At 34.3% G+C, this 26,954-nt stretch overlaps 1 protein-coding gene and 1 non-coding gene across 2 annotated transcripts in view; one reads left to right on the top strand and one right to left on the bottom strand.

Moving 5' to 3' along the window:
- The window catches only part of LOC145690161 (O-acyltransferase like protein-like), a 186,092-nt gene that overhangs the window by 8,422 nt on the left and 150,716 nt on the right, over positions 1–26,954 (top strand). The window lies entirely within an intron of this gene.
- Positions 14,142–14,213, bottom strand: TRNAR-CCG (transfer RNA arginine (anticodon CCG)). The gene has a single exon. It is a non-coding gene; the product is annotated as a tRNA-Arg (tRNA).

Raw genomic sequence — 26,954 nt, 5'->3', positions numbered from 1 at the left:
GAACTTATAAATAACTCATGTAACTTGGTTCATAGGATGGTTTGTGATTTATTACTAACCAACTAAGATATTGCTACAACTTTAAGTTCAAATTTAACTAAAGGAAAAGTTCTTATATTAGTATGGATATATATCGAAAGCAAGTAAAGGTGACACCATAAATTTTTATTTCTAGTTTAAGTAGAACTTACTGAAATGTGTGTAAAGCAAGTAAAGGTGACACCATAAATTACCATTAAAAAACAAGAATCTGTCACATTTGTCTTCTGTTTTTATTTCTTAATTCTAGGACTTAACAGTAACTAACTGATTCATACTAGCTTTGCTATCTTAAATAATTTAATCTAGAAATACAAATCGCTGAGCAAACCAACGTTTATTTAAAACGTTGCTTCGCTCAGCGATTTTTATTTCTAGTTTAAGTAGAACTTACAGGAATGTGTGTAAAGCAAGTAAAGGTGACACCATAAATTACCATAGTATGTGACAGCAGTACTGCTGATTCTTTTGTTTATAGTTTGGTAACTGTATCAGACATGTGACAAAAAACGAAAATAACTATATTTCAATTAACTAAAAAAAATAAAATTAATAAATAAATTCTATTACATGGCATATTTGAATTTTCCCAATAACAAGACTAAACACGATGGAGTATGTGTTTTTTTCCTCTTGATTCATCACAAAGAAAACGTGAAAGAGAAGGTTTCTCAAATAACCAAAGAAAGTCAGTCGTCTACATATTTGATGAATACAAAATATGTTCCCTACTTTCACTCTGAAACATTCTTATTTAGATGTCCTAAACCAACAGTACCTGTACATGCATCTTTTTGTACCTCTATATCGCGTGTATAGGTACTTATATATATACATATGTGAAAATCTTGTCCAATAGAGGAAGAAAAAGAAAAAAAAATTACACACATGTAAAATGAAAAGCATAGTCATGTGAAAAGCTATCCACTACTGTTACACATTTTATTAATTTCTTTTAAAAAAAGCTAATTGCTAATTTAAGAAAGAAATTGCATTCTCCTGCTCTGCTTAAGGCAGTTTGCAAAAAATCATGATTTTTTTTAGTGTATAAAAAATACAAAAGAGAAGACACCATAAAATCCTTACGGCTAAGGAAAGCCTTAAGCATGCTTGTTGTTTCAATGTCTGTGATTTTTGTTCTGACAAAAGAGAGGCCATCAACCTCACATATTGGACTCTTTCTTACACGTACATATACACAAGTATTGAAACCTAAACCAAGTACAACGTCCAAAGATGATTCAGTTTCCTGTTGACAAACGAATGGGATATTCACCTTGCTCTTTAGCTTTAATTAGGTGTGAGTTTCTAATAGGTAGCTTAACTAATGACTTACCTATATACAAGGAGGTAGGGAGCTTTCTATCAAAAAATTTAGTTCGTTTCAGACTAAAGTATACATTTTAGACAATTATCAATATCTAATTATGCAATCCTCACAGAATGACATCAATATATTTCTGTATCTTGTGCTTATGTTCAAATATATACGAGGGGAGGTAAGTGGTAGGTTACAAGTTTAAAAATCGCTAAAGATCAGTATGGTCAATGTGACTGGATATCGTCTGTCACTTTGCAGCAAATGGGGGCAGAAAGGAACTTAAAACCCACTTCTTTGATAATATTCAACATGTCAAAAAAAAGTGCTCATCAGGGACTCACCCACAGATGAAGGGTCCGCACCCCACCAAAACTTCGTAACTCAAGATACATTTGTACACCTTCTTAATAAAACTATTCTTATTTAATAGGAATATAATTGATGTAGCATGAAAATTTGATCTTACACTTCATCTGTAATTACTCTTTCTCTTATAAAAGCAGACTATCCTTTTTTCCCTGAAAACATAGATGAAAGTACTTTACAATTACTTATAATCATTTCGGATGTAGTATAACACCCGTTCAGCGCTACATAGAAATAGTTACTTATGGTATTGGACCCCTCCCCACCAAAAACTCAGGCCCTTCGCAACAAGAATTTCTGGGTGAGAGCCTGGTGTTCACGCAAATTTTGGAAATTTTGACAGCGATTGATTTGTCATTTAAAAATGCATTAAACGTTTTCACATTAAAATTCGAGTATAAGTATGTGCTTGTGTTTTGTGTTTGTATTGCAGTTAAGTGAGCTTTCTCGTAGTAGACTCTGTATGTTATGCTTGGACATAACATATGGAAGGAAAGTAATAGACGGAGATTTTGAAAATTTCCCGAAAAATCGTTTTGTTCCTAATTTATTTGGTAACCCTATCATTGAAACATTTGAAATAAAATAATAAGAGTGTATACCCTATAATGTCACTAAGATATCATCTAAGTTTCTTGTTGACAACTTTAATAGTGCATAGTACTTTAAAAAATGTAGAATGTTCGTGCAAATTGCCCGGGTAGAGTGTGGAAATGACAGGTAGAGCTTTTGGTACACTCCGCATCAAAAAAATTGCGTCAGCTAACGCCGTGCAGTTAGGCCACCCAATATACACCTTCATATCCCATAATCGTGTCAGGCAAAGAGACACCCTCTCTCTCCTTCTTTCTTCTCTCCCACACTAAAATTAGCTAACAACATGAGCACAATTCTGATTTCAAACTACACAGGATTGATGAGAATTATATCAGAAATAATTCTTGATGTAAAAGGAGAGTTGTGTTTGTGCTTCATCAACTGGCGAAAAGCTTTCGACCGAGTCAGTTGGATGAAACTTCTGAAAATACTTAAAGAAATCGGAGTCAACTGGAGAGATCGACGACTCATTCGAAACCTGTACATAGGACAACGAGTGAAATTGCACTTGAATGAAAGAGAAACCAATAGTGTTGAGATTGGAAGAGGAGTCAGACAAGGATGTAGTCAATGCCCCAATTGTTCAACATTTACAGTGAATGTCTAATGAAGGAAGCATTAATGAGAATTGGAGATTTCAGGATTGGAGGACAAATCATTAACAAGATCATGTATGCAGATGATAAGGTTACAATACCTAAAACCGAAGGACTACAGGAGATGATTGACAAAATAATTGACACTGGAAAACAGTATGGAATGCAAATTAACATCGAAAAGTTGAAAGTCATGAGAATATCCCGTGGAAATACGCCCTTACGGATCAGAGTATAACAAAGATAACTTGAAGAGGTCGATAATTTCAAGTATCTGGGAAGTATTTTGACAAGAGACGCTTACTGTACCAAAGAGATCAGGTCAAGAATTGCCATAGCTAAAGAAGCATTAAACAAGAAAAGATCACTCTCAACTAGCAGCCTCAATATTGGACTTAAGAAGAAGTTGGTCAAGTGCTATTATATGAAGCATTGGACTGTATGGTTCAGAGACTTGGACATTACGGAAGATAGAGAGGAGATATTTGGAGAGCTTCGAAATGTGGTGTTGGAGGAAGATGGAGAAGATAAAATGCACACAGGGAGAGCACCAAACGAAGATGTTTTAAAACGGATAGGAGGGAAAAGAACACTTCTAGCCACCATCCTTCGTAGAAAGGCCAATTGGATTGGACACATCTTGAGAAGAAATTGTCTTCTTCACACCGCCATAGAAGGACATGTGGAAGGGAAACGAGGAATAGAAAGAAGAACACAACTGATCGATGATTTCAGATAGGAGAAAATATTGGGAGTTAAAAGAGGAAGCTGAAGATCGAGAAAAGTGGAAGAAACATTTCCAGCCCCAAATCTAAAATTAAAAAAAATCCTCATTAGTCACAGGACCTGCCGAGAGGCAGAATACTTAATTGGGAATTAGGGTTACCAGACTCTCCGTTCTTGCCGGGACCACCAGTTTTTGAGAACCTGTCTTCTTCCCCTGTTTAACTATTTCTAAAACCCTAAAAATCGTTTATTGTTCTGAGTGTAGTAAAAATCTTATTTTTCAGCCGCTCCAAGAAACAAATGAAAAATATGATTGTGTTGCACTCTTTGCTTTCTGTATACAGTTCATTTTAACCTCTTTGTCCTTTCTAGACATTGCCAAATGTAATGATAAGGAAAACGTGTATATATGACTTAATATATAATTTTCTGCTTGATACGTATATAAATAGTCATTTGTTTAGTTCTACTTTAGGTCTGTAATTGTTACCGTACATGTTCTATATTGAGCTACATCTACGCTCGAGAGAAGTAGCTTCAATGTTAACTATCTAAATCTGTGGCCAATGGAATACAAAGGTTCAGTGGTCGGTTGAGTTACGGTTTAGCGGTTCCTGTTCAACCGCGAGGCTATATGAGATGTAAACATACAGCTTAAAGTAGGATCCGAACCATATGAACTCCTGCCGGGAATTGAATCCGAGTCTTCCACGTCGAAGACGCGACTGCTAACCATTAACTACAAAGGGTGCTCACGATACCCGAAAGTTCAATGCATCTTTCACAAAAGCTTTCGATTGACTTCTGTCGTTAATCAACTGGGTCCAGTTTCTATTTAGGATTTCTATTTCTGTAAGATCCTTTATAATATTGTCGCCTAGGTCTTTCTAATGCTCTTTTTCTGATTGAATTTTCAGTTAAAGTTTTGAAAGAGTTCTGACTTCTTTTCATTCTGGCTACATGACCTGTACATTTGGCCCTCCTAGGTTTAATGATCCTAATAATTTTCAAATTCTTGAACAGAATTCGCGAAGACAAAAGAGATTGTACTGAATATTAACACGAATTCTCTGCTTTTACATGAGATTTATTTATTTTTTTGTCTGTATATAATTTTGTTCAGTTAATTGATCCTAGATATTTGAAAGTGTCTACTTCGTCGAAAGTATTACTTGATATTTTAACGTATTCATAGTTCGCAGTATTATAGTCTCAGCAAACTTCTATATATTTGGTTTTCTCTGCATTTACTTTTAAACACAATGTCTCCGTAGATGTTTAATGAAGCCTCTGTATTTCTTTCTATTGTCCCCATATCATCTCCTAGTCAATTAACATCATCAGTCTAAGCCATAATCTGATGAATGCCATTCAGCTTTAGACCCTAGTTGGTATCTTTAATTATCTTTATTGAAGTCTTTTATTAACACTGTAAAATTGATAGCAGTATGTTATGTACCTATAACTTGAAGCACAACACATATACCTATTTGTATGATAATTTCATAAATACGAAGACAGGTTTGCTGAGGAAAATTGAGAGGTATCGAAATATGTGATCAAAAATGTTCAAAATCCCCCTTCCGTTATTAAAAGGTAAAAATATGGTTACTCTATCGATTCGATTGCTGCAGAAGCTCCAGTGCGAGTGTGTCATCACTGAAATGAAATGAAATAAAAAGTTTTAAGTTTTACGTCCCACAGCTATGCCACGTAGGCTAAAGAAGACGGTTATGATGAGAAATGAAGGAAATGTTGAAAGGAATAGCGTGAGAGGAAACGGGAGAGCCCCGAGAAAACCCACGCACACGGTGTTTGTCCACCTCAAAGCTTTGCGCGAGCTGGGATCAAACCAAGGACCCCATGCACAAGAGGTAAACACTCTACCACTGAGCCACCGCGGCCCACGTGTGATCACCGATCTAACACAAAATACGTAGTTTGGTCCATTGGCGGTAGTCAATATTCGACTAACTTCACGATTTTATCACGTGCTGTAGCAATAATAATAATAATAATAATAATAATAATAATAATAATAATAATAATAATAATAATAATAATAATAATAATAATAATAATAATAATAATAGAGTACGTGAAGGTTTAGTTCCTATGATGTTGCTGGAAAACAAAATAAATTCACTTGAAGAATGGGATGACTTGCATGTATAAACACAAATATACTTGAGTTACAGTTAAAGCAATGTAAGATGATCGCTCTTAAAATAAGAAGGTGGAAACATTGGTGCGATGAAGTAATCATAATGGTCTTTCACTTTCTCTCCATTCAACTCGTGCCGCTGTTCTCAGTTATGGTCACTAGGCCACGGTTCTCTTCCTGTATGACCAGCACTTCTTCCTTCAATAAATGCACCATCAACTCCCACAACTTCTGAAAAAAAGAACATTTTGGAAGTAATGAATTCGTTTTTATCTCAGAAAATACATTTTAGTATTCTTTGAGCAAGAGAATAATGATAAACGGGTAGGATGTGATAGAAATATATTGTACTGTATGTGGTACAGTGGAGGGATTTACATCATTAACACATTCACAGAAGGCAATTAATTCAGGCATCAATAACTCTCTGTCCCCTTTTCATCCTAATTTAACCATTATATTCCTAATAAATAAAAAAAAGTTGGAACTAAAATGTAAAGAAAGAAATAACTCAGAACCTATATCTACATTTTATGTATACAATAGAGTCTCTAAAACTCGGCACTCGATAACTCTGTAGTTGGGATAGGTCGGTCCACCCTGGCAGGGCGAAAAAGAAACCCGCGCGCAGACCCGTTTACGCCTTCATAAAATATTGTTCTGAGATCTATCATATCAGGTAAATTACTGTACAGTGGGTATTCATTAATTTTCATTTTCATGTACAGTGGTGACTTCATAAGGTACACTCATGTCCAAAATGATTGTCGCATCTCTATAACTGTCTTCTTGTAAGAATATAATTTGATAATGATTTTGCAGGGTACTTTTAATACTGATACTATGTGTATAATCGTGTAAATGTATATTTGTGGTAAATTTCATAGGAAAAGAATTATGTATACAAAAATTAGAATGAGTAAAACAAAATGTTGCTAAATGGACAAGAAAGTTTTATTTTCGTTTTATTGTTCTTATTTACTGGTCTTTTGACATGAAATTTTCCATATACATGTCTTTGCCAATTATACACATAGTAACATTATAAGAAATACCGGGCGAATTCGTTATCAAATTATATTCCTACAACAACATATTTATAGGCAAGCGACAATAATTTTGGACATGAGTGTACATACTTTTCCTTTGTTTTTGAGGGTAATTGGGCAGTTTATTCTCTGTTATATTCTCAAGCAACCAATACATACAAGTACAGTGCTGTATTTTCAGAGGAAACACTCGTATTTATTCTTTTTTAACCCCATTCTCGATAACCCGGCATTTTCGCAAACTTGGCCATCCTTCGGTCCACTTTAGACCAAGTTTTCGGGACTCTACTGTTTTGTTTGTTTGTTGACGTTTCGGCCTTCCATTTCATCTTCGAGGCTATATATGACGTGGACTTATTGCACTGAGAAAAAAATCCGTTACGCGGACAGCGGTATATTGTAGAAATATACGGAATCTCTATGTTTACTACGGAAATCTGAACAGAGCATACGTTATCCATATGCTACATACGTACTGCCTTTAGATGTTCCATCATGCCTCTGCAGGATGTCTGGCATCTTACAGTTTTCCGTATATTACATATGTATACGTATGTTACATACATCAGCTATATGTTATATACGGTACATTTATCTGCATGTGAGATTGTTGCTACCTAAAGTTCATTCAACGAACCTTCTGATCTTGATGTAAATATTGCAGAATTGTATTACTCCGCCAGTCATCGGATGATTGGCTATCGGTCAGCGCTTCTTTCGAGAAGCACGTGCTTGTTTGTACCCTGTCGATGTTTTACTTATCTCCCGCATGTGACCATATTGTTAACTGTGATTCGCGCTAAAGTTGGGACAAAACCACTTTCAATGCATGCGTATTTTCTTTTATTGTATTAATTCAATTTACTTCTTAAATAAAGTGTTGTTTCTGTTGTCTAATTTTAAGGAATTCTGGTAATGAGCCTTATAAGCAAGGACTATTTTCTTCTGCCGCATGGGTGTTCTAAGGCTCTCTAACCAATAAAATCAAACAATCACCACGTGTATTTGTTTACATGAGGTACTGAACGTTCCTTGAATAAACTTTATATACAGTTTTTTTTTCTTTCATACCGAAAGTACGTATAGATGGGTCACTTATACGGAAAGTATTATAAAATAAGTTTTCAGTTATATGTTTACTGCAGGATGTTAAATGTACGTTAAGTTCAAAAACTACAGGATTTACGCATGTAACCTATGTTTATACGTACGCCACATACGCTTTTCCTTTCTGTGTATAAGGTAATATCTGAACAACAGCAATGCGTTCAACTCTCTTTCCCTCCGGGACCTCGTGCTCCAAAATGTACCCTTTAGCCGCTAGACTAAAAAAAAAAAAAATAAATAAATAAAAAATAAAAAAAATAAAAAAGGCCATATCATTATCATTTCCATTCTAATAATTTTAAGAAGAAAATTATAAGTTGGAGTGAGCATTCTCAGCTTTACTGCGTACAGTTTTGTACCATAAAACACGACTATCCCTGTATTTTTATGAGTGGACAGAAATAAATGAAACAATTTCTACTTGAAAATACAGTATTTGTGTTAATTTCTTGTAAATCCGAGACTCACAATTAGGATCTTTCTTCGAGCTAAACTATTAATACAAGATATGAGCGTCCTTGATGGATTTTGCTGTTTTGCATAGTAATTCGCAAAATAAATAAATAAATTTACAATTAATTTATAATTTTTCTATAGCATTTTAGGCAGCAATGAAAATTGATGTTATTTATTAATTGTACTATTTTACATGGACATGAAATAATAAAAATAAAACCATTTTACTATATATAAAAATCTTATGACAAAAAGCAAAACAAAGGAGCAGTAATATTGAAATCGTAAATAGTTCAATAGGAGGATCAGGACAAAGATAAAATCTATTCTTGAGATGCTGAACCCATAGGAAAGAACTATTTCTTGCCATTTTCTTATTGTTCTGCCTCTATAGCGATTAATATTGAAACCAGATATGGTAGACTTTTCACCACTTTCAGTTAGAATAGGGAGATAAGACTGGAGTTAGATAATGATCTAAATTCAAATAATAATAATAATAATAATAATAATAATAATAATAATAATAATAATAATAATAATAATAATAATAATAATAATAATAATAATAATAATAATAAACATTATCACTTTCGCTCTATAAGGATAGGATCAAGACTGAACCGAAAATTGGAGTAGATTTCAGCCACTTTCGATTTTAGTGTAGTGATACGACCAGAAAAAGGAGTAAATTCTTGAGTAATTCCAAACCAATATATATATATATATATAAAACATTTCTCGTTATCTTTGACTATTCTTACTCTATCGGAGATTAACATTGCAACCAGAAATGGTAGAGGTGGAATCTGTTCTTGGGACTCTAAATTCATTTTGAAAGAACCTCCTTTGATATCTGTTGACAGACAGGCAGACGGATGAACAGACAAATGGAAATCGCCATGCTACGTATAACACTTCCATTACTAATGTATAGTTTGGAAGTCTAAATTCTCTCCTTGATGTCTGTTACTGACTTTTCTCTATGTGTCGAAAGACGACAAAGAGCTAGATGGATCAAAAAATTTTTAAATAGCATTTTCCATAACTTAGTTATCCATAGTATAAATTGGAAGTTTAAAAAGCTTGGTATGTATCCAATTCATTTTAAAATTTGTTATATTTAAGTTGTGAAGAACTTGCCACATTGATATGAATACTTCTATTTCTACGACTCCTCTCACAATCTAGTTAGTTCAATACATACGGAAGCGGTAGCGTGGTCCTGGAAGAAGTCAGCTTTTCCTTTTTTTGGAGGCGAGATATTGTAGTTAGAAAGGCATATATTGGGAGAGTTGATCTTGCATCATAATCTGAGGATCCGGAACTTCACTGGATAGAAGCGCCGGTCCTCATTCGGAACAGATGTTAATAGTAGGTCCTGACCTTAATAACACGGTGTTGCACAAGAACATAGAACACATAAGAAAGATTAAAATTTAGTTCAATACATTTAGAATTGATTAGGTTATAATCAAATGGAAACAGCAAATTTAGTTGTAAGGAAAGAGCGCCTTGTCTAAAAATCTAATTCCTTAAGCAGCTATAAAAAATCTACCCTGGTCATCTTAGGAAATTATTTCACATTTATTTCTTAATATGTATCGTCACTATTTTGCAAAAAGGGGATAACTGACAAGTTATACATTTCTCAGAAGGCAAAATGAGTTGATTTCTGTATACTACAGTCTACTTTTGGGGCAGTTATACCGCTAGTTATCTCTGGATTGGTTGGGTTGTAGTTATAACCGTTTCGCATGATGATGGAGTATTTAATTTCAAGTTCAAAATGCTCTTATCTCAATTTCGCCCAAAATGTCAGTTACTCCCTTTTTGCAAAATACGGACGATATATATAGTAAATTCCAGTATCAAGTGAACTTAATAGCACCGATAAGAGAGAAGGGGTTAATTCTAATTGCGGCATGGCGGGCCAAAAGTATATAAAAGAACCGAAAGTTTACAGGAGAAATGCGTTGTTGGTAGTGAAGCGTAATTAATGTGTGAGTAATATGTGAAGTAAATGGAACAGAAATACAGTTTGCACAATGGAGTAAGACCAACAGTGAAACAAGAGAATATAGTGCATACCTTTTTGAAAGCTGTTGTCCATCTATACTGGGTAAACCATGAAGGTAAATACAACGTAATATAATCTAACCTATCCAAACCAAAATAAAGCCATAGTTATCAAAAAGTGAGAATTTTTAGCAACACCCTCCGTAATCAGAATTTATCTGAAAGAAGAATGAATGATTATGCAAAAATCAAATTCGAAAATATTTTTCTTTCAGTTTAACGTCCCACGATTATCTCTTTTAGGCTAAGGGAGACGGATGATTAAGGCAAGAAAACGATGATGGAAGAATCGGTAGGATGAGAATGTGGAAGGAAACGAGAGTATACCGAGAAAACCCACGCACACGATATTATCCATCACAAACTTACTTGGACGGGGATCGAACCAGGGACCTCAACCACCGGAGGTAAGCGCTCTACCAATGAGCCATCGTGATCCCGTGCTTATTTGGAACCTAAAAAAAAATGACGCTATACGATAACGGTGCCTCTTATTGAGATGAAAGATTCACTCCCATTAACCTATTCATTATTGGTATTAGCAGATCGACCAGACATTGCTTGGTTAATGAGAACTATAACCTAAAATAACATTAACTCTTAAATCTTTGATTTCTTTTTGCCTTAAATAATGGCGAAAGATGAAACACATATCATTCGAATGATCACATCAAGATTCACTGAAAATAACATGCTTGTTGGTGAATTCTAATGCGTAGTTTCCGAAAATCGTAAAAAAAAAAAACGGGCTTTTGAGTCACATACAAAAAAGGTATGTCATTTGTTGCCCAATAACAATTGACAGTATCTGTTTCTCATGTGCTGTATATGAAGCTCACTCGTGGCTAAGCGGTTAGCGTACGTGCCTTTGGCTTTGGAGAACCAGGGTTCGGTACGCGGGGGAGCTCATGTGGTTCTGATCCCAAGTTAAGCTGTAGATCCACGTCTCATATAGCCTCGCTGCTGAAAAAGGATGCTAAACTCAAAACATACCACATTACATGTTCTGTACATGTAGAAGTGTACTGTTAACAATCATATAACATGGCATAAATCATGTTTGCTTAGAAATGTCCACAACGGAATGGATAATTTACTTTCAGGTGTAACTTTTCTTCGGACAACGTTTTGCGTAAAGTCTTTGTTAATAACTCTGTGTTTATATTTCATAAGTTAAATGTCTTAAGTAATACTGCAGCATGACATGATTTAACTAAAGAAATAAGAGCGGGAAAGTTTAGTACTCTGGCCTCTATTTTTTAAATTTTTGTTATAATTTTATAACGAAGTTAACACGTTAAAAAAAAGATCCAATTTACTGTGTATAAGAAATTATGAACATTACGCTTAACGGTATTAATTCCCTACTATTTTTTATCCCTTTGATTTGTGAGATCAATGCGATCTGTTCTCTTTAAAAGAAACTGGAATTTTAATTATGTGATTTATTTATTTATTTATTTATTGAAATTTAAGTCCCACAATTATGCACTGGGGCTAATGAAAACGGTAATGATAAAATAGATAATAATGGTGGATAACTAAAGTGGGAGCAAATGGGAGAACTCCCAGAAAACGCACTCGTCGTTTGTCCACCACAAAACCCACTTGGTAAGAGGCTGGAAAAAGAAGTTATTTTTTTATTTTATTTATTTATTTATTTATTTTTTTTTTACTGATTACTTTGTCAAGTCTAGTTGAATGACTTTTGCTATCTCAAAAAGAATTCGCATTACACTCACCCCTCGGTTTTATGGATCTCAATTCAATGGATTTTAGAAACAACGACCGACGAAATCTGGAGGAGCCAATTCAGCTTCAAATTCCTGATTTTAAAGTAAAAAGGTTGAATTTACTGTGTTATACGTAGCATATACAAAAAGGTATTTTATATTGTCAGGTTGCGTAGTGTGTTGGATTTAAATTAAAATACTGTAATTTTCCTTTCTCATTCGTAAAATACCTTGGATATTAGCCACTTCAGACTTAGTGTCAAAAATAACGCACAATATCAAACACCATATCGTAGTTTACCATTCAACTTTAGAAATACATTAAGTCACGTTTGAAAGTTTTACTGTACGACAATTTTAAGCCTAAACTATGCTAAAAGAAACAAAGAAAGAAAGAATATATATATATATATATATATATATATATATATATATATATATATATATATATATATATATATATATATATATATATATATATATATATATATATATATATATATATTCTTTTAGTATAATTTAGGCTTAACGTAGGCTATACATTCTACAAAATGATAGAAATGTAGATTTGCAGTTTCGCATGTGTTTCAAAATTGTTCCTGACCTACAAATCAGTATGAGATGGTTGTGCATTGAATTCAAAGTAGAACGTTTACACAATGTTTACGCAGGGAATGGATGAAGAAAATTTTTTCTTTCATTTTCTCTTTCTTTTTTTCTTCTTCTTCTTCTTGTTTGTGTACTGACCACTTCGTTTGGTTTAAGATATTTATAAGTGACGAGAAAATGCGTGGGTAAGGAAATTTGAGTGTTGTGTTACAAGGTAGAATGGAAAAATTACGTGAGAATATTAGTTTTTGGAACTATACATACATACGAGTAGCATAATACAGTATACTTAAGCTGAAAAGGAAGATAGTGATTAATAATAGAAAGTAAATGAAAAATATTTCGTAATTATATTTGTTTTCTTCCATATTTCTTTGGGCGGAGTTTTGCGTTAAGATCATGTTATATCATAACAGCAGCATTCGCGGAAGAAACATTTTGTACTGTACAGCCACTGGCATGTCTTGTCTAGACTTGCAATAAATAAGGAAAATTTAGTATTACGTACGTACTATATCAACAAGAGACGCTAACAAGTAGGTAATTAGTGCCAAAATTAACATGATCAGATTTCAGATTTTGCATTGTAGTTATATATTCTTTTATTAACATTTTTATACTGTTCTTACACTTCTAAAACGTTAATGTTCGATTTTCTTTATCTGCGTTATACGTTATTTTATTGTCTGTTTGTACTATTTCTCAGTTTACAGTATTTCGTTTCCTTCACGGGGCCACGGTGGGTTGGTTAGTGGTAGAGCGTTCTTCTCTTTTCTGTGGGGTACTTGTTTCGATCCCAGCCAGCACCAAGTGGATTTTGTGGTGGACAAACAAAGTGGAGTATTTTCTCGAGTTCTCCCGTCTCTTCCCACTTTATTCATTCCAACATTTCATTCATTTCTCATCATCACCATCTCCTTTAGCCTAGCCAGCATAACCGTAGGACGTAAAATTTTTTTAAAAAATCATATTTTCCTTCAGTTTATTTCTATGTTAGACGCAGGGACGTAGGCAGGAATTTATTTCGAGGGGGCTCCAAATTTAATATCAGGATACATCATATTAAAATTTGTAAAATTACGCCTAAAATTAGACTAAATTTACAGAAAAGTCGGGATTTCGTAGGGATCCAGTGCCCTAGGAAAATGAAAATGAAATGAAATCTTTAAGTTTTACGTCCCACGGTTATGCCGGTTAGGCTAAAAGAGACGGTGATGATGAGAGATGAGTGAAATGAAGAAAGTGGGAGAACCCCGAGAAAACTCACGAGCACGGTGTTTGTCCACCACAAAGTCCACACGGCGCGAGCTGGGATCGAACCAGGGACCCCACGCACCGGAGGTGAACGCTCTACCACTGAGCCACCGTGCCTCCACACCAGTGCCCTACCTTCCACCCAGTGAGAACGTCCTTGGTTAGACGTATACCGGTATACCCAAAGGCAATTGAAGAATATTGAAAAATAAGAGTACGATATCTCATCCACGTGTGACCAGATTTTCGGATAACATTATCTTGTTATTTGGGAGACCACGTGATAATTAACGTATCTAAGTAAAATAACTTAAATTCGTGTAGTTTACCACAAACAGTATTTTAGTACATTTTATTACAGCCTTGCAGTGTTGTTATAGCTGATTTATCTTGTCTCATTATCATAAACATTATCATGTAATTGATGCAACAACTAAGGGTTGCCAGAGGACTATACGCAGTTATGTCTGACAGAAGCCTCCTAGTAGTATGAATTGATTACCTTCTTTCATGCTTCTGGGTGCATAAATTCTACTTCTTGTTTGTTATGTCTTCAGATAGGCTACTGCGGGGCATTACGAGGAACGTAATAGAGTTACGTTAGATTCGCATCAAATCAACTTTGAGATTTGGGTTAATTTATTTACAATTTTTACGACTGATTGAAATTTTGTAACTTTTCTCCTTGACGGTCTGAACTGTTCCTATCCTTAACTACATAAAACCTGGTTCTTTAGTTGCATAATATAATGCAAAAATAAAAATATTACCGGTATATAACAGAAGGTACGAAATGTTTTACGATAATAAATTCAACTACATCATTTTTTTGAATTAATCGCAAAATTTAGGATGGTTTGTGTTTGTTTCTTGGATAGTTTAATCTTTCTTTTCAGCAGAAAGACTATATGAAGCGGAACCTCTCGCGTCCTTCAGGCGACAGCACTTACTACCTAATTACAGGGAATCAAATATAGGGATGCCTGTCAAACCTTAGCTGTTGCATCAGATATGTGTCGATCTTCATGATAATGAGATTTGATAAATCCTCGATGGAAATACTGTGGCAAATAGCACTGGAATAGAGTTGTGGCAAACTGTATCCTTTCAATAATATAGTCGAAATACTGGAGAAGCCGTTTAATGAATATCGGAAAATTTTGCACTGGGATAAAGTAAAGATAGCATTACATGTTCAACATGTTGAATCTTGCTATTATAAGTCAACGTGATTAATTTCGGCGATGGAAAAATCTTTAATGATAGGTTTCATCATAACTTTCGGTGAGACATATTATTTTATATTTCAACAAGATAAAACTGAAATTATTGCTTACAATGGGTAACACTAGAGATGGTGTGGGTCAATGAAAACTGACCCATGACCCACTGACCTGCTCCATCTCTGGCGTACACAAGGGAAAATTCCGGATTTTTACTCCTTTCTACAACATATTAAGAAAAAAATTACTATATTAAAATTTGAATGCAAAAATCACAAATGTTATGAAACGATATAAGCTTGAGTCCTCGAATTCCCTTTGATGAAATTCTGTGTATGCCACTGCTTGTACACTTATCTTGCAGAGTTCCATAACAAGAGGCTTTACGAGTGGTATAATGACGAAGAGGAACGAACATTTCTATTGTTAAGTAGTACTGATTCCGGTAAAAATGAAATACAGAAATTCAGTTAATTCTCATAGCATATCACTTTACCCTAAAATACTCCATTTTCACTTATTATTATGAATTGATCTTTACCACATTTACTGGTTCTTTGACAAAACTTAGTATAAGTGTATCCCCTAACATCATTACACTTGTTTACTTTCTTCATTGTAGGTAGGACTTACTCTGTCAATAACTTTCATATCATTTTAACCTCACTGTCTGGATAAAACTATTATTTCCGTAATGGCCACACACATAGTTGTTGAAAAGAAGAATTTATTTATTTATTTATTGAACAAATTCCCAGATACAGCATAATTGTGCCACACAGGGAAATGTCAACAAGCGGGAAAAAAAGAAAAACGACAAAGAATTAAAAAAATAAACAACAACAGTAACATCAATAGTATTAACAAGGAGTGCACAAGTAATATTATTTAGCTGCGTTTTATTGCCAGCATGCGTTTTATTGCTCTTTCAAACACCGGGTAGCTCGAAAAAATGTCCACCTCACTTGTTAGATTATTATAATAGTTGGGTACTCGGTGAAAAAGAGACCTCTGTATAATTGTCAACCTAGGGCGTGCAAGATGGAATAGGTGGGTATTCCGGGTTTTGCGGGAAGGGACATGTAAGGATAGTTGTTGAATTAGGGTTTCTGATCTTAGGTTCCCATTTACAATCTTATGAAGAAACTTCAAATCAGAGTTATTTCTGGGTATTTCAGGCGCATGGATATTAAGATATCGCAAAATTTCCTCCTTAGGTAATATTCGAAGTGCGGGAACACGAAAACGTACTATTGCAATAAAGAAATTGAGAACAGACTAAAGTATAGAGAAATGTGTAGGTGCGGCCATGGCCCATATGGGAGAGCAGTATTCGATCTTGGGTGCTATTAGAGTTTTATAGTATGTTGTTAATGATGCCACAGTACGTAGTTCAGTGAATCGGTAAAGAAGCCCCAGCATACGTATTGATATCTTAACTATTGAGGAGATGTGGTCAGAGAACGAGAGTTTCGAATCAAAGATGACACCAAGATCATTATGACTGGCAGAATATGTTATAGGGGAATCGTTAATATGGTATTTGGAGGGAACAGGAGAATTTCAGAGTAATTGTAATACCGTCACATTTCTTACTGTTAAGTTTCAATTGCCAGATTTCACACCAGTCTACAAGATAATTTATGTCTTCCTGTAGGGCAATTGTGTCATGGAAACATGATATTTCTCTTGGTGGTAATTATAATTGTTATTAATAATTAAAGCATTTTCTTCCAGTAATTAAATCTTCAATGCGCTCAATTGTTCGCCTTAATAAAAGGTAAAGAGATTGTCAATTCCTTCAAAAGTGTACTTAATCAAGTCAAAGTGATCATATTAACTAGGGATGGGCAGCAAATTTTGGACCCGGGTTATCTGGTTCCAAAAGCGCCTGGATCCGGATCCAATGTGAATTACGTACCTGGTTCCAGAATGGAGAATCAGCATTCAAATCCAAAACCGAAAATCAGATACCAAAACTCGGAATCGATAATCGGGCGCCCGGTTCCAGAACCGATAATCGGGTGCCTGGATATTAGATACTTGGATCTATTATTACGCGGAACCTAGGACTTTATGACCCTGATATTAATCTGATCTTCCCCGTTGTTGTTTGGCTATTTGTACCTTAATAAATAAATAACTACTACTACATTATTCAGTTATGATAATTAAGATAATTTCCACTGATATACATACTATTTGAGGACGAGCTTAACAATAAATTTCTTCTGTCTCATAAAAGCAGAGTTGGCTTCCTCAGGGGCTCCAGAGGGGGCAATTACTCCCACTGGGTCTGAGATTTATACACAATTTACCCAATAGAATAATACATATTACATCAATGACAAACGTGGTAATATACTTACATCGAGAGATCTTGTCCCTCTCTCAAGCAAACTCTGATATGCCACTGCTGAGTTTCCTCTGGCTATTATCATTTTAATTAGTAAGAGCAGGCCTAAACCTTACAATCAAAATTAAATAACATTTTAAGTTCGACGTGTGTCCTGAGTGTTAACTTTGTACCCTATTGGTTGAAGAGAACAGTTCATGCTTACGCAAAATGAATAATAATAATAATAATAATAATAATAATAATAATAATAATAATAATAATAATAATAATAATAATAATAATAATAATAATAATAATAACATTATATTGTATGCCACAAGCTAATGTTGGAATCAAAAGTGTGTCATTTTGTACCAAAGATAAACGCTCTACCACTGAGTTACTATGCTTCTTGCATTTGAGCTCTGGTAGTGTCTTGTGCCCTAAATGGTTAGGCTTTCCACGTTTAGTGTAGGAGACCTAGTTGGATTCCGGCTGAAATATTGATTTGGATACCAACTTGAATAATTGTAGGTTTCTACAGGCGCCCAACCAATAGCAGAGCGTTCTCCTCTGGTGCATACAGTCCTCGGTTCGATCCCAGCTAGCGTCAAGTGACCTTTGCGGTGAACAAACACCGTGTGCGTGGGTTTTCTAGAGGTTCTCTCGTTTTCTCCCACTTTCTTCATTTCTCATTATCACCATCTTCTTTAGCCTAGCTGGCCATTGGACGTAAAATTAAAGATTTTCAAGCGCGCACTCGCAAATTTTTGTTGTGGAGGAGGTGTCCAAGCTTTTGGGAGGGGGGAGTCCAACACTACAAGTCACTAAGTCTATGTAGTATTGAATGGGTATTATTCTGTACCTGATAAGAAATTGTAACATATTCCCACGTATATTTTCAGAAAGAAATGATAGAACTAGATTGTTTTTATAAGTGAAATGTAATATCAAATGTTCATGCTACATCAATCATTTCCCTGTTAAACAAGTATAGTTTTATAAAGAAAGTGTACAAATATATCTTGAGTTAGGAATATTTTTTTTTGGGGGGGGGGGGTCCGGACCCGATGGACCTCCGTGGGTGCACCTTTGAGTCTATATCGTTTCATGGGACCTTACTGCTAAAAAGGAACGATGGATTCCAAAACAATTTTATCTTGTCTCCAAACCAAATAACTATTTTTTCTACCACACAGTATTATAGTAAGGGTGTCCACAACAGAAACTCATACAGATTTTTTAGAAGGTGATACGGCGAAAAATTAGCCATTTAACGCAGTTAGCAATTATAAATTTGCATATATATATATATATATATATATATATATATATATATATATATATATATATATATATATATATTGATAAAAAGATCCAATATATTTCAATAATTTTTTTCTTGTAGGCTTTATATCTGGACAACTACAAGTAGTGTTGCACCCAAATTGTCAGTTAACTCAGTATGATGTGCTTATTTCATAGAAAATACAAAAACTCGATTTAAGGGCCGTTCAAAAATTTTGTGGCCCCTTATCCAGAAACTAATTATTGGCCAAGATGACAATCTTTTGATCCATTTTTTGAATCTTTTTCCCAAAATTCTTGTTTAAATATGTGAATGTACAGAGTGGCCCAAAAGTAGGTATACAGTCCTGTATGTTTTATATATAAAGGTCTGTATACCTACTTTTGTGCCACTCTGTATACAATAGTAATAATGACCGCACTGTGAGGAAAGATGATTTTGTGAATGAGAACCATTGAAAAGTGTAAATAATAATAACAATAATAATAATAATAATAATAATAATAATAATAATAATAATAATAATAATAATAATAATAATAATAATAATAATAATAATAATAATAATAATAAAGTATTTCTGGAGATACTTGTTAGGAGAATTCAGGAGCAGGGGAGGATGAGAGTGCATCAATGACTTTGGGGGACGAACATCACAGGTTACCAATACTGTTACTGTTTCAGAAGAAAATTCTTGGATTGTCACTGAAAAATTTTGCATCTGCCAATTAAAAGTAATAATTAAAAAATGAATGATTAAATTAAGTTGAGTGTGTCTTTTTAACAGTTGTAGACAGCTTCCGTATTTGAATGACCTTCGTTTTCGCTTTCATTTGCCGCTCGTTCCTCTGTTTTTATAACTCATTAACGAGGAAATGAAATTTTTTAAAACGGAGTTCTTTGTTTACCGTGGTATATAGTTAGTAGGTAAACTGTATATTCTTAGTAGGCCAATGCTAAAGAAGGAAAGCTACAAAGTGGGAAAGTAATTTCTTTTAACCTTAAACTTTACCTTTGCAATTGACGCACTATTCTACGTTTAGTTGCAAATTGGTTAATTACTATTTTTTTAAAGCATAGTTATAGGAGAAAGTATAAATTTCTATGCTAACATGATATAGCATTGTATTAAAAGTTAATCCTGGAATATTACAGCTATTTTATTTTTCAATTAGTTATAAGAATCCCTCGTTATTGGGTCTTAATTCAGAACCTTTATAAGAAGAGAGGAAAAAGACAGTGGAGGATCTAGCCCGCGGCTCGGGGGGTCCTAGACCTCCCCAGTTTTTTGATTGACAAAAATAATTGAAATATTATTTATATATTTTTGAAAATTTATAGTAAGCGTTGCCTTTTATTCTTTATTGGGAATAAGAACGAAGTGCGCAAACGGATTTCAAATTAAAGTGATTTCCGTAAACTTATGATATATCTATCATAATCTGGGTTCTGGTTGCCCTCTTCCCCCAGTTTTTACCTTCTAGATCCGCCAATGGAAGAAGATCGTCCTTATTCCATTACCCGGGTATTTATCCTCTCCCACTATGTAAACTCACGTAACAAATATGTAATCCTGGTTGCTTACAAACAAGGCGTTCTTAGAAATAGCCAGGAACGTCCATAAATTTTGACCTACCCACCAATGACCCTCCGAGCCGGATATACAAGAAAAACGGCTTCGTACGTGATTAGTTCTGGTGAAGAAGAAGACACACGGCACTGAAAAATCTACAATAGCGTTAGCGTATAATGAAACAGATAACATTTTCCTGTGCACACCACGTCAAGGAGTTTGGTTTGTATGATGTTAACTTTTCTCAATTAATATTAAATCTATGAAGCTAAATTTGGTAAAGTGTATTTCTACTACTCCTGGGTTTTTGAGACACTTAATTGATTGCAGAAAGTAGCTTATCAATATCTATTAGAGTTTTTAATTCTATAGCGATCATCGTTTAAAGCGAAAGTGGTTGATTTGTACGGCACTTCTTCCAATTTGAATAGAGGGCTTTGAGAGATGATATTTATTCTTAGAGCATTAAATCGATTTTAAAAAAAAAAACGCTTATCGCTATCTATTACCGTTTTTTCCTCTAAATATATCAATATTGAAACGATGTAGTAGTAGATTTCTATAATTTCGGGTTTAGTAGAGAGCCAAGGATATATATGAAATATATTCTTGGGGCGCTTAATCGACTACAGGAAACCGTTTCTCGCTAGCTGTTACCGTTTTTAATCTATACCTATCAACGTTTAAATAGGAAATTTCATAAACAAACTCTATTTTTAAGTTTTGACTCTATACACCTTGGCCAAAATTGATTGCGATCCATCAAGTGGTTCTTATGATTTGTTGGTTCTAGGTCGCACCGAAAGACAGGGAAAACATTTAAAGGAGTTTTTTTTTTTTTTTTTAAATCTTTTTAAAAATGTCCAAAGATTAGATAATTATGTTAATCGACTGACTTGATTGTGCGTAATAAAATGATATGCATAGAGGCAGGGGCGCACCTGTGGGGGTGTACCGAGTATCCTTCCCCCAAAATTTTGTAACTATTTTTAAATCAATATATTTGTCTTTTGTGTCCTAAGGCACACTCACGGGGTGTCCACCTGATCCAGACCCCTTCCAATCTTTCAGGGTATGCATCTGTAGGGAGGATAAATTCTCATATATAGTTTTCGAGAATATCGAAATAAGCAAATTTTTATGACACTAAAAGTTATGCCATTCGTGATCAATAATAACAGGCTCAGTAACAAGCCATCTATTAAACTGAAACTGATTCTAAAACAGGTATATTAAGCCTTTCATTATGACAGAACGCATACACATTATGATTAATGAGATATACAATCTCAGCCTTACTTAGGAGGTGCTAGATCCGATTGGAAATAATTTTGGTAGGCCCCATGTCCCCAAGCAACTTATACCAAAGTCTGTTATATTTTTAAAAAAAGTCTACATGAAATGAAATAAAATCTTTCAGTGTTACGTCTTACGGTTATGCCGGGTAGGCTAAAGGAGACAGTGATGATCAGAAATAAACAAAATTGTGAAATGAAGAAAGTGGGAGGAAACGGGAGAACACCGAGAAAACCCACGCATACTGTGTTTGTCCTTCACAAAGCCCATTTGGCGCGAGCTGGGATCGAACCAGGGATCCAACGTACTAGAAGTGAACACTCTACTACTGAGCCACCGCGTCATCTTTAAGAAGTTTATTGTAAACTTAATATCTCTGAGGTGAAATGGAAAATAATCAAAATGTGCTCTTAAGAAGTGCATGCAAGTTAACAGACCAAACAGATATAATCTAAATTTTGATATAAAATTGTATATAGGTAAGTAAGTCTACAAGTAATTAACAATACTTGAATCTATTTAGTTCTAAAGGAGCTAAGTCTCACTTTTTGCTAAATACACTTTATGTTGGATTGTAAGTCTATGTGCCAACGGAAATCCGTACCTAAAGGATCTAAGTGCCAATATGTTTCCCTGTAGTACATAACTATGCGTAAAAATAGCATTAGCTGCATGATTATATGTAATATCCAAACTATTTACACTTGGGATTTAGCTCCTTTTGCGTTAAATACGTTCATTTATATATCATCTCTGAACTCTTTCGTGACTAAGCGGTTAGCGTATGCGCCTTTGGCGTCGGAGATCCAGATTCTGTTCCCGACGGGAGCTCATGTAGTTCAGATTCCACATTAATCAGTAGGTCCACGTGTCATATATCTTCGCTGCTGAAAAAGGACGCTAAACTAAAAATCAAATCAAAATTATTCTTTTTTTATTATAAGAAAGTTACTTTTCTTGCTTTTTCTCTGCAAAGTCTTTCAGAATTTTGCCTAAGTTGAAATTCCTCCTAATTTTAGATTCAACAGACAAATTTCCGAATTGTTCAAACATTTTTTCCTGAATTGATGATCTCAGTTAAGTTTCGATCAGTTTGACCTTGAAAAAAGTCTACTTTCTCAATGTGTCACAGTAACTGGGAATGTCAAGAAAATCATATATCGTGAACCTCATACATTGCAATGTGTTCTTGTGTGTAATTTACAAGAATAAAGTAGATTAGATCAGAGGTTCTCAACATTTTGACTCACGACACACTTTACAGAGGTCAAGGACATCGCCAGACACTTGTTCGATATTTTTATTACTACTATTACTATTACTACTGCTGCTGCTGCTGTTGCTGCTGCTAATAATAATAATAATAATAATAATAATAATAATAATAATAATAATAATAATAATAATAATATATATATATATATATATATATATATATATATATATATATATATATATATATATATATATATATATATATATATATATATATATTACAATAGTGAAACCATATTAGTTTTTATAATGACTCTATATAGCACTGAGTATTATTGCTACCGCTGGAAGTGTTGACTGGAACAGTCTGTCTCGATTTTAACTAATTTATGTTTAAATTCTTCATGATTTTTAAATTCTAAAAAATCCGCAACACACCTTAGGGGACTACGTGACACACAAGTGTATCGCAACACATCGGTTGGGAATCACTGGATTACACTTAAGGATATGTCTCGAGGACCACTTAAGTCGCGGACCACAGTTTGAGCTTCTTCGTAAAATTAAACAAAAAAAAAATGGAATTCTCTCTTTCATCATAATATTTGTATCAGTGCCCTACATAACCATTGGAATTTTCAAACGTAAAACAAACCTTTTCAACACACTCCGGATGCAAATGCTTCCGGAAGTACGTCATGTCTGTCCATTTTTTCCCCCATTTTGCAGACATGCTCTTCAACAATGTGAAACTTGCTGAAATTGCTGGCTATTTTTAGATTATAGAATTTTGCGAATAATAGATGCCATGTGACGTAAGAGAATCCACCACATTTGGAGTTTGCGAAACGCCACAATTGTTGTGTCTGCACAGAAAGTGTTCTGTTCTAAACTTCCAATGAGAGATTAGAGAGCGAAACCAAAATCATTTCACGAATATTCTTTTTTTTCTCTCTTTGAAACATATACGAACGTTTCTATTCTTCATGTTATTTTTGGACAACCACCTGAATCTTGAGTTGATTGAGAGGGGTTTTATAAAAAAAAGAATTTCATTTGTTGTCAACATTTGCCTGTGATTGATGAGACAAACCTATCTGTGAATAAGTGGTCACTCTTTGTCGTCCTATAACTAAGAAGCTACGGAATTGATTCCACTAAGGATGGAGGTGGTTCGAAGTTTATGTAAAGTTGTAGGTTCTGTTCTTAGGAAGTCATCTGATCGATGGGAATGATTAAAGGGTGAAAATTCATGAAATGTCATCTTTTTTTACTACGGGCAGAGTGCCCATCAAATAAACGTAATATTATACTTCGTTAAAAAAAAAGTAATTTACAAGTGCATATTTTTGGATATTTTGCTAATTTTCACCTTTTAGGCCATTTTTACCGAATTTAGATCATTTTTCATCATTTCCCCCAAGTATCGGTAATTTTTCATTATTTTTTGTTAATCTTTTAATTTTGGCAATATGCTCGAGACTTTGCATCGAAGTAAACACATTTTCTCATAAAATGACAATTTACAAGCAAAAGAAAGAGGATCTAAACAACAGAAATTATTTTTGTTCCTATGTTGTCAAGACAATGGTAATGTACTGCAACCATATGTAAGATAAGTGGAAAAAGTTGGAGATTTCATCTTCATTAAATGTTTCCAAAATTAATATGTGCGTGTAATATTTTAAAAATCTTTTATGACGTTTAAACTTGTCATTTTTTCAACGGTCATGTTCCATTCGATCAAGTTCCTGAACATACTCTGCACCTGAAATGTTGTTCACAATTCATTGAATATTGGTCTCTAGCTCTTTCCTTAGTAGTGGATGGGTTGTATAAGCTGCTGACTCTCAGATATTCTCATAAGAAAAGGTCGGATGGGATTAGATCAGAATGCCTTGGAAATCATGTTCTCTGGCAAAACAGATTCCAAATACTCCATGGTCATATGATTGGTATGGGAGGTTGGACTGTTCTCGTGGAACTATGTTCTTACCTTTTCCTCATCACTCAGGATGCTAGAAAAATTCTGTGGTGCCTTATTATCACCACCTGTCACCTGCAACAAAACAAAGAAATAAAGAAAATATTAAAGCTTTGTACCATAGGTAAAGCTTCCAGACGTCCCGGTTTAGCTGGGACAGTCCCAAACTTACATAATTATCCCTTTGTCCCGAATTAATTGTTCGAGGTTTTAAAATGTCCCAGTTTCCCTCCAAAACATATCATTCACAGGCCTACGATATTTAAAAAATAAAAGAAATCATACTTTTCTTACTTACTGCTGTAAACGCCCATCGTTGTAGGGTCTTAATTCAGAATGCCAATTGGAGGACAGAAAAAAGTCCTTACTCTATTTCTTGGTACTTACATTTTTGTTGTTATATAACCCTACATAACATCGATGCATTGCGGGGTTGCATATACATAAGGCGTTACTAGAAACAGAAACTTGCACACATCTCACTTCCCAAATTCACTCCCCCCGAAAATAATTTTAAAAAAAGGCTTCGTACAAGATTAGGTCTGATGAAGATCTATCTGTGTACAAGATTTGGTGGATCTATACAAAAAACTGATGACAAACAAGCATACAATATTTTTATTTATTATTAAAAATATTTGTTCTACTGAAAAGAATAAAACTACTCTTTGCCTGTTATTTAATTAATTTTGGTATTTGAACAAGAAACAAGTTCATAACTATCAATTCATTCAATTTTTATAGCGTGCTGAGGTGCATTGCACTGCCAGGCAACCAGACAAATGCCTGTAGCGCCTTCCCTTTATATTCACCCACAAGAATGTATTCAATTACGAAAATAATATGAATAAATTTCCTGTAAATACAGTATAACAAATAAAAAATATGTTTATTACCTTTCTTAGGGGTGCTGTGGCTTAGTGGTAGAGCGTTCATCTCAGGTGCTTGGGGTCCCTGGTTCGATCCCAGCCCGTGTGGACTTTGTAGCGGACAAACACCGTGCTCGTGGGTTTTCTCGGGGTTCTCCCGTTTCCTCCCACTTACTTCATTTCACCATTTCATTCATTTCTCATAATCATCGTCTCCTTTAGCCTAACTGGCATAATCGTGGGACGTAAAACTTAATGATTTCATTTCATTTCATTTCATTTTTTACCTTTCTTCCAATGTAAGCTTTTTTCATTATCATAATTTGAAAGAAAATGTGAAATGAAAATAAAAAATCATTTAGACTTTTGTTTGAAGCATGTTTATTTCAAAACTGTCTTTATGCTATAGTTGAAACTGTCTATAGTAACAGGAACAGATATCTTTAAATGGCACAAATACCCCCTTCTGTGATCAATTGTATGGTATTCTTCCAATATCTGTACCACAGCCATTTTCATGGAGCCAGTCCTGATAGGGTCCCTCGATATTTAATCTAGAAGTATGGGAGCTCTAAATCCTTGATCACTCTGTAGACACCTATATGTAATTGCATGTTCAAAAAAGCACGTACAAGCAAATGAGATTTTGAATTGTCATTCCGTGGCAAATATATTTTGCCGCACAGTTGGTCTACTGGTGAATTTTTGGCAGTACGATCTAAGTCCACATTGCCTAGCACACTTTTATTTACATGGAGAATTGCTGAATCATATAATTACTGTTGACCCATTGTTAACCTGAAGAAAGTCTTCAATCGACGAAGCGCTGAAAATCATCTTTCTGCTGTACTTTGTATTATCAATTAAATCATCAATTAAACTGGTATTATCAATTAAAGTTATCTACTTTACCTATTCAAAATGTTCAACACATTTCAGAAAGCATATCGAAAATACTGTAACATTTCATTCGTTCATTGCAGCTCAAGAAAAAGATCCTTTCTTGACACAAGCGTCCACAGTGTGAAAGCAAATTGAAACTTTTCCGATA

This window comes from Thermobia domestica, chromosome 7 (genome assembly GCF_964235325.1).
Source record: "Thermobia domestica chromosome 7, izTheDome1.hap1.1, whole genome shotgun sequence".
Classification (NCBI taxonomy): Eukaryota; Metazoa; Arthropoda; class Insecta; order Zygentoma; family Lepismatidae; genus Thermobia; species Thermobia domestica.
The sequence above is the reverse complement of the archived record's forward strand: the minus strand, read 5'-3'. Positions and strand labels throughout refer to the sequence as shown.